At 49.1% G+C, this 7,500-nt stretch overlaps 2 protein-coding genes across 22 annotated transcripts in view; both read left to right on the top strand.

Annotated features, from left to right (window-relative positions):
• The window catches only part of mtd (TLD domain-containing protein mustard), a 429,051-nt gene that overhangs the window by 143,922 nt on the left and 277,629 nt on the right, over nt 1-7,500 (top strand). The window lies entirely within an intron of this gene.
• Nucleotides 6,932-7,500, top strand: part of LOC143035310 (uncharacterized) — an 87,533-nt gene continuing 86,964 nt past the window's right edge. Inside the window, exon 1 of the mRNA XM_076202241.1 lies at nt 6,932-6,985. The gene's annotated coding sequence lies outside the window, so the exon portion shown is untranslated. The remainder of the gene's footprint in view (nt 6,986-7,500) is intronic.

Below are 7,500 nucleotides of genomic sequence, written 5' to 3'. Positions count from 1 at the left end.
AGCTCTGCAATCCGATCTAGACAGATTATCAAGCTGGGCTAGCAAGTGGCAAATGGAATCTAACGTTAACAAATGTAAATTCATGCACATTGGAAGTAACAATAATCACATCCAATACCAAATGAATGACGAAATACTGGATTTAGTAAATAAGGAAAAACATCTTGGAGTTTTAATATCGAATGATTTGAAGCCAAGTCAACATTGCTTAGAAGTTAAAACAGCAAATAAAGTGGTTTGCTTTATCGGAAGAGTCTTCGAATATAAATCATAAAAAGTATGGCTAAAACTTTATGATTCCTTGGTCCGTCCCCATCTTGAATACTGTGTACAGTTTTGGTCCCCATACTACCAGAAAGATATTAGCAAACTAGAAAGAGTCCAAATGATACCAAGGCTAAGAAAAATACCGTATGAAGAAAGACTTAAAAGTCTAAATTTATTCCCACTTTCAAAAAGGAAAATGCGAGAAGATTTAATCGAAGTTTTCAAAATGTACAAAGGCTTTGACAACATCAATGTCGGAGATTACTTTTCATTAGACCAATCACATACAAGAAGATGTCACGATTTTAAAGTAACTGGTTAAAGATTTTCTTCGGATGAAAGTAAGCACTTTTTCTTAAACCGGGTTGTTAATGTGTGGAATTCGTTTCCTTCCACCTTCGTTGAAAGTAACACAATGACAACATTCAAAAATCGTTTAGATAAACATTTTTACTCTAATCTGGAAATAAAATATTATCCTTTGCAATAAAAAGATCTGACAGCTCGACATCTAATTGGATAGGATTGTGGTAGCAGTAGTGTTAGTTCATCTTCTGTCGCCTAGTTGCCCTGTTTTCTTAACTGTAGTTTAGTCTAGTAAACACAAACAGCCTCGTAAATGCCAGTAGGCCTGCTGTTGTTCGTTCTTCCTTTGTGTTCCTTTGTGTCCTCCTGACCTACTCCACCTCGTCCTCATTCTCTTCCACCTGTTTTTTTTTCTCCTCCTCGTTCTCCTCCTCTTCCTCTTCCTCCTGTTTCTCCTCCTTCACCTATTCCTCCTCCTCTTCTTCCTCCTCTTTCTCCTCCTCCTAACCTCCTCCTCATTCTCATTCTCTTTTTCCTCTATCCCCTCCTCTTTCTCCTCCTGGCCTCTTCCACCTCCTCCTCAATTTCTTCCTGACCTCCTTCACCTCCTCCTCATTCTCTTCCTCCTGTTTCTCCTATTCCTCCTCTTTCTTCTCCTCATCCTCATTCTCTTCCTCCTCTTTCTCCCCCTGCTTCCCCTCCTCATCTTCCTCCTCCTAACCTCCTCCTCATTGTTTTACTCATTCTCCTCCTCCTGTTTCTCCTCTTCCTCTTCGGCCCCCTCCTCTTCCTTGTCCTCGTCCTCCTCATCATCTTTGTCCTCAGGTGTCCCCATCGTTTCTTCTTTTCCATTTGCGTCTCCGGTTTCTTCTTCAGCTATCCATAACCCCTCCCCTCCCCCACTCCTCCTCATATTCCTCCTACTCCACCTCTCTACTTCTCTTCCACCTATTCCTTATTATTAGTATCGTTACCATCATCATCATCACTAACATTATCATTATCGTCATTACCATTGTCCCCGTCATCGTTATCACATCATCATTATCAGCATGATCATCGTCATTATCATCGTCGTCGTCATCGTCATCACATCATCATTGTCGTCGTCGTCATCTTTATCATCATCATCTTCATTATCATCATCATCATCATCATCATCATCATCATCATATCATCATCATCATCATCATCATCATCATCATCATCATCATCATCATCATCATCATCATCATCATCATCATCATCATCATCATCCACTTCCTACACCTCCCCGTCTCTTCCTCTCCCTCCCCCTCTTACCTCTCCTCATGTACTGTGACCTTCCAATTACCTCGTGACACTATCTTCCTGTCCACATATTTCCTTTACTCATAATTATGCAGGAGGTTCCTGCCTTCCCTCCTGCAGGCGAATGCCCTTATTTGGCCTTCTACTGCAGGATGCTCTTCATCTCCTGTAGTAGGAGTTTTCTCTGTCCATCTTCAGCAGAGGGAAGTCCATCCACGTCTACTTCGTCAGAAAGTTCCTTCGCCATCTATTTAGTCAGGAGGTTATTGTGATGTCTACTTCGTCAGGAGCTTCCTCCGTCGTCTACTTCGTCAGGAGGTTACTTTGTCATCTACTTCGTCAGGAGGTTATTCCGTTATCTACTCCATCAGGCGGTTCATGTGTCGTCTATTTCGTCAGGATATTCCCTCACCGTTTACTTCGTCAGGAGGGTCCTCCGTCGCCTACTTCGTCAGGAGGTTATTCCGCTGTCTACTTCGTCAGGAGGGTCCTCCGTCGTCTACTTAGTCAGGAAGTTCCTTCACCGTCTACTTCGTCAGGAGGTTCCTCCATCGGTTATTTCGTCAGGAGGTTCCTCCGGTATCTAGTTCATCAGGAGTTTCCGGTGTCGTCTGTTTCGTCAGGAGGGTCTTCCGTCGTATATTTCGTCGGGAGGTTCCTCTGTCGTCTACTTCGTCAGGAAGTTCCTCCACCAACTACTTCATCAGGAGTTTCCTGCGTCGCCTATTTCGTCAGGACGTTCCTTCACCTTCTAGTTCGTCAGGAGGCTCCTCCGTCGTCTACTTCGTCAGGAGGTCCCACCGTTATTTACTTCATCACGAGCTTCCTGTGTCGTCTGTTTCGCCAGGGGCGTTATTCCGTCACCTATTTCTTCAGGAGATTCCTATGTCGTCAACTTCGTCTGGAGATTCCTCCGTCGTCTACTTCGTCAGGAGGTTCTTCCGTCAGCTACTTCGTCAGGAAGTTCCTGTGTCGTCTACCTCGTCAAGAGGTTCCTCCGGCGTCTACCTCACCAAGAGGTCCCTGCACGCCTTCTGCTTCCGTAGTCCCCTGTGTCATCTACTTCGTCGAGAGGCTCCTCCTCGTCCCTTGACTGCAGCAGGAGGTCCCTCCCTCGTCAGGTCCGTTTTCCTTTCTCTTCGCGGTGGGGAAGGGGGGTGGGGACGGACCTCCAACTCACTCGTCCTCGTTCTCTCTCACTGTTTCTTTGACGAGACGCTCCCTCCCCTCTCCCTTCTCCCTCCACCACCGCCCCCCAGCCCACGACCACACCCTTCTCTGCCCACGTGTTCCTGTCGCAGCAGCCGCTTCTTCGTCGTCGCCTCCGCCTGTACTTCCCGTCCCCGGTCGTCTCCCGCAGGCCTAAGCTCCATCCCCTCCCCCACCTTCATTACCTCAAGCACTCCCCCCCCCACCTACTCCCCATCCCCCCACCTCCACCTCCACCTTCCACCTCATTTCCAGTCCTTCCCTACTCTTGCCCCCGACTTCGATGGTTCCCTCTTCAGCGCCTTCGCCCGAAGTGGCCCCAATGATATGCCCTTCTTAAGTTGTCCAGATTCTAGGCCATTCCGCCTTCCTCGCCCCCCCCCCTCTCCGCCTCCAATGGGCGCTTCCAATCACACACCCTCACCCCCACCTTCCTCCTCCCCCCTCCTCCTCCTCCTCCTCCTCTTCCTCCTCCTCCTCCTCGAATTCCTGCTCCTCCTGATTCTCTTTTTTTTCTTGTTATATTGCCCTTCCCTTTCTCCTCCTTTCCTCCTCTTCTTTCTGCTCTCAGCTTTCCTCTTTTTCCTCTTCCCCCCTCCTTCTCCTCTCCTTTTCATATATCTCCCCCTCCCTTCCACCACCACCTCCTCCTCCTCCTCCTCCTCCTCCTCCTCCTCCCCTTCTCTTCATCTTCCTCCTCCTCCTCCTCCTCTTCCTCCGCACTGTCCTCCTTCTCCTCCTCCTCCTCTTCCCCCTCCTCCTCCTCCCCCTCTTTCCCCTCCTCCCCACCACCTATTCCTCCTCCTCCACTATCTACTTCTACACCTCATGCTACTCCTCCTCCTCCTCCTCCTCCTCTTCCTCCTCGTTTTCCTTCTGCTTCTACTTACTCTTGCCCGTTCTTCTACTCCTCCTCCTCTCTGTCCTCCTCGTCTTTCTCCTCTTCCTTCTTCTCCACTTCCTCTTTCTTCTTCACCTACTCCTCCTACTTTTACTCTTCCTCGACAGCCTCGCCCTCCTCCTCCTCCTCCTCCTCTTTGTCTCCTTCCTTCATCCATTCCTCTTCCCTTTCGTCCTCTTTCTCCTCCTATTTTTCCTCCTGTTCCTCTTCCTTCTCTTTCTTCCTGCGCCCCTTTATCATCCTTCTCCTCCTCCTCCTTCCTTTCTTCCTGCTCCTCTTTCCCCTCCTCCCTCTCCTTCTTCACCTCCTTCCACTCCTCCTAAGCTTCCTACTCCTTTTCTTCTCTTTTTCTTGCTTCTTCTATTCCTCTTCCTCTTCCTCCTCCTTCTCCTCCTCCTCCTCCTTTTGTTCCTCCTCTCCCTCTCCTTTCCTTCTCCTCTCCTTCTCCTCTTGTACCTCCTACTCGTCCTCTTCCTCATCCTTCTCCTCCTCCTTCTCCTCCTCCTCCTCCTTCTCCTCCTTCTCCCTCCTCTTCCCCCTCCTTCTCCTCCTCCATCTGTTTATACTCCAGCTTCTTATCCTCTTCCTCGACCTCGTCTTCGTCCTCGTTCCTCTCCTCCAGGAGGAAGAGACGCCACCAGCTCACCCTCCATTCTTCTCCTCCTCCTCCTCCTCCTCCTCCACCTCCACCTCCACCTCCTCCTCGAGCCCCACGGCCACTCAGCTGGTGTAGGCCTGCCGCCGCCCGATCCGCCAGCTGGCGCGGAGGGCAAAGTCGATCGGTCGAGTCTTCAGCTGAAGACTTCTGAGAAGGAACGAAAGTCATTGGCTAGTCACTATGGTCTTGGCCACGCCTCCCTGTTTGTAACATTGATTGTCCTTATCGTTACATCGCCGTTACAAGGTGTTCTTGTTCTTGTAACGGGATGTAATGAAGGCCTGTGACGCGTCACTTCTGCGGCCTATGGAGAGACCCTGAGGGATCTATGTCCTTCGAGTGTTCCTTTGGAGGGATATTCAAATTCATAGAAAGAAAACGAACATCCACACGTCATGTCGTTGCCGTTGAGAGAGGAAGAGAGAGAGAGAGAGAGAGAGAGAGAGAGAGAGAGAGAGAGAGAGAGAGAGAGAGAGAGAGAAAGAGAGAGAGGACAGTGGTCATGTTGTCATTGTCACAGCTTTCGTCGCATCAGAGTTCCTGAATTCGGTTTTTATTTTCCTTTGTTATGTTCTTCTTCTTCCTCCTCCTATCTCCGTTTTATCGCTCCCCCCCAACCACCCACCCCTTTCTTTCCCCCCCCCCCCCGCATTGTTTTTGTTTTCCCTGCCCATCTCACGTGTGCTTGGTTTAGCCATATCTATTGATCTAGCGGACGGGATGCAGCGCCGTTCTCGGGGAGCGGATGTTTCTGGAACTACGCATTTGAATCTGGCTACCGTCCGGGAGCGTACGGGAGGAGGACGGAGGGCGAGGAAAAAGGATAAATGAAGGGAAAATTTAGGGGGGAAAAAGTGGTGGAAGGGTTGTGCTGGATGACAGGTGGAGTTCTGACTCCCCGAGAGGACTTCGGGAGTCGGCGAAGGATACTCCCGAGGGCGCAGGTCGAGAGAGAAAACCATCAACAACGAAAACTCAGGTCTGGAGGTTTGTCCTGGTGCGGTGGTAATTTGTAAACAAATCAATATTTTTCTCTGGTGGAGGGAGGAAGAGGAGGAGGAGGAGGAGGAGGAGGAGGGGTTGGGTTTGGTCATGGTGGTCTTGTCTCCTTGGGGTTGTGATTGGGTGAGGAAAGAGGTTTTCAGCAAGGTCGGGTTTCGAGGAGTTCCGTTGTCACCGTTGGAGGTTCCACGCGGAAACCCCACCACCAGCTCCACCAACTCCACCAACTCCACCAACACAAGAATTGAGAAATTTCCACTACAATCTCCTTCCCTTTCTTCTTTTTCTCTTTCCCAAACCTCCATTCTCTTTAATTCCCTTCTTTCCCGCCTTTCCCCTTTGTGCTTTCTCTCTCTCTCTCTCTCTCTCTCTCTCTCTCTCTCTCTCTCTCTCTCTCTCTCTCTTCTCTCTCTCTCTCTCTCTCTCTCTCTCTCTCTCACACACACACACACACACACACACACACACACACACACACACACACACACACACACACACACACACACACACACACACACACACACACACACACACACACACACACACACACACACACACACACACACACACAGACACACTCTCTCTCTCTCTCTCTCTCTCTCTCTCTCTCTCTCTCTCTCTCTCTTTCTCTCTCTCTCTATCTGTCTCCTCTCCCTGTCTGTCGTTCTTCTTCACTTTGAATTCCTCTCCCGCAGCTCAACCACCGCCTCGTTCTGATCCTCTCTCTCCCTCTCCTCCTTCTGCTCCTCCTCCTCCTCCTCCGCCACCATTCCTCTTCTCCCTGCTCCTCCCCTCCCTCCTCAGTAGCGAGTACAAGGTGCCCAAGCGCGCACCGTCCTCGACCAACACGTCTGCTTTCAGTTCAAAAATTCAAATATTCTAACCGTCATAACCGCCACGACTGAAAAAAAAAAATCTCAAGACAATTTCGCCTCCTCCTCCCCTTTCTTCACCCATCAACCTTATCCTTCTTTTTGCGAACCGACCTTCGGCCTCAACCCCACCCGCCCCCTCCGCATCCTCCTTGAAAAATCAAACAAACATTTTCAAACACAACTTCAGACCGTTTAGGCGTTCGTTTGTCGGTTGTGATGTTTATGCCATTTCAAATTAACGGAATATAACGGTTGTTGGGACACAAAGGATTACACTTAAAACTGTCCCAACCGCCGTTGCCCTTTTAAATCGCGGCAGAAATAATCCGATACGCGCCCGTAACGGATTTAACGGAAAATAACCGTCGTAACGGTTATGTGATTCAAAAGCAAACAATGCTCGAGTGTGGCCAGTGAAGGACACGATGTTCACCGCCCTCAAACACTCCATCTCCGGAGACTTTGGCAACAAAGCAGGTGAGAAGCATTGGTTTCTTTCAACCTGGAAGAGGCCTAATTCTCTCATGTTGCAATCCACGGATTTCACTCGGTTATAGATATTTATCATATCTTGTTATATTCTTATATATTCTTATTTATGATACTTTTCGCCAGTGTTTTCACCACAGTTGCTGGTGTAGGCCTTGCTCGCTGACAGACATACCTGTAGTTAAAATGGACAGGCTGTAGAGAATGGCAAACGCGTGTTCTAGACGCATCAAGGGCGGGTCCAGGAATACCAGCTGAAGTCGAACCAGGGACCTTGAATAGTCTAGATGGCACTGGCCACTACCACTCTGCATGGTGGACTTGCAACCTTGGCCCCCTCGCTAGGAGTGCCATACATATTAATTTAAATTACCTGGCGACAGCCTCAATAGAGAAAGTGCTTCTTGGTATGGAAGACGGTTACCTGATAGTAATGAAACTATCGGTTGTTTTAAAAGAAGGTTTGATAACTTTATGGATGGGGATGATAGGTGGTATTGGAC

The sequence above is a fragment of the Oratosquilla oratoria genome, chromosome 18, assembly GCF_046742065.1.
Source record: "Oratosquilla oratoria isolate Oo_2021 chromosome 18, ASM4674206v1, whole genome shotgun sequence".
Taxonomy (NCBI): domain Eukaryota; kingdom Metazoa; phylum Arthropoda; class Malacostraca; order Stomatopoda; family Squillidae; genus Oratosquilla; species Oratosquilla oratoria.
The sequence above is the reverse complement of the archived record's forward strand: the minus strand, read 5'-3'. Positions and strand labels throughout refer to the sequence as shown.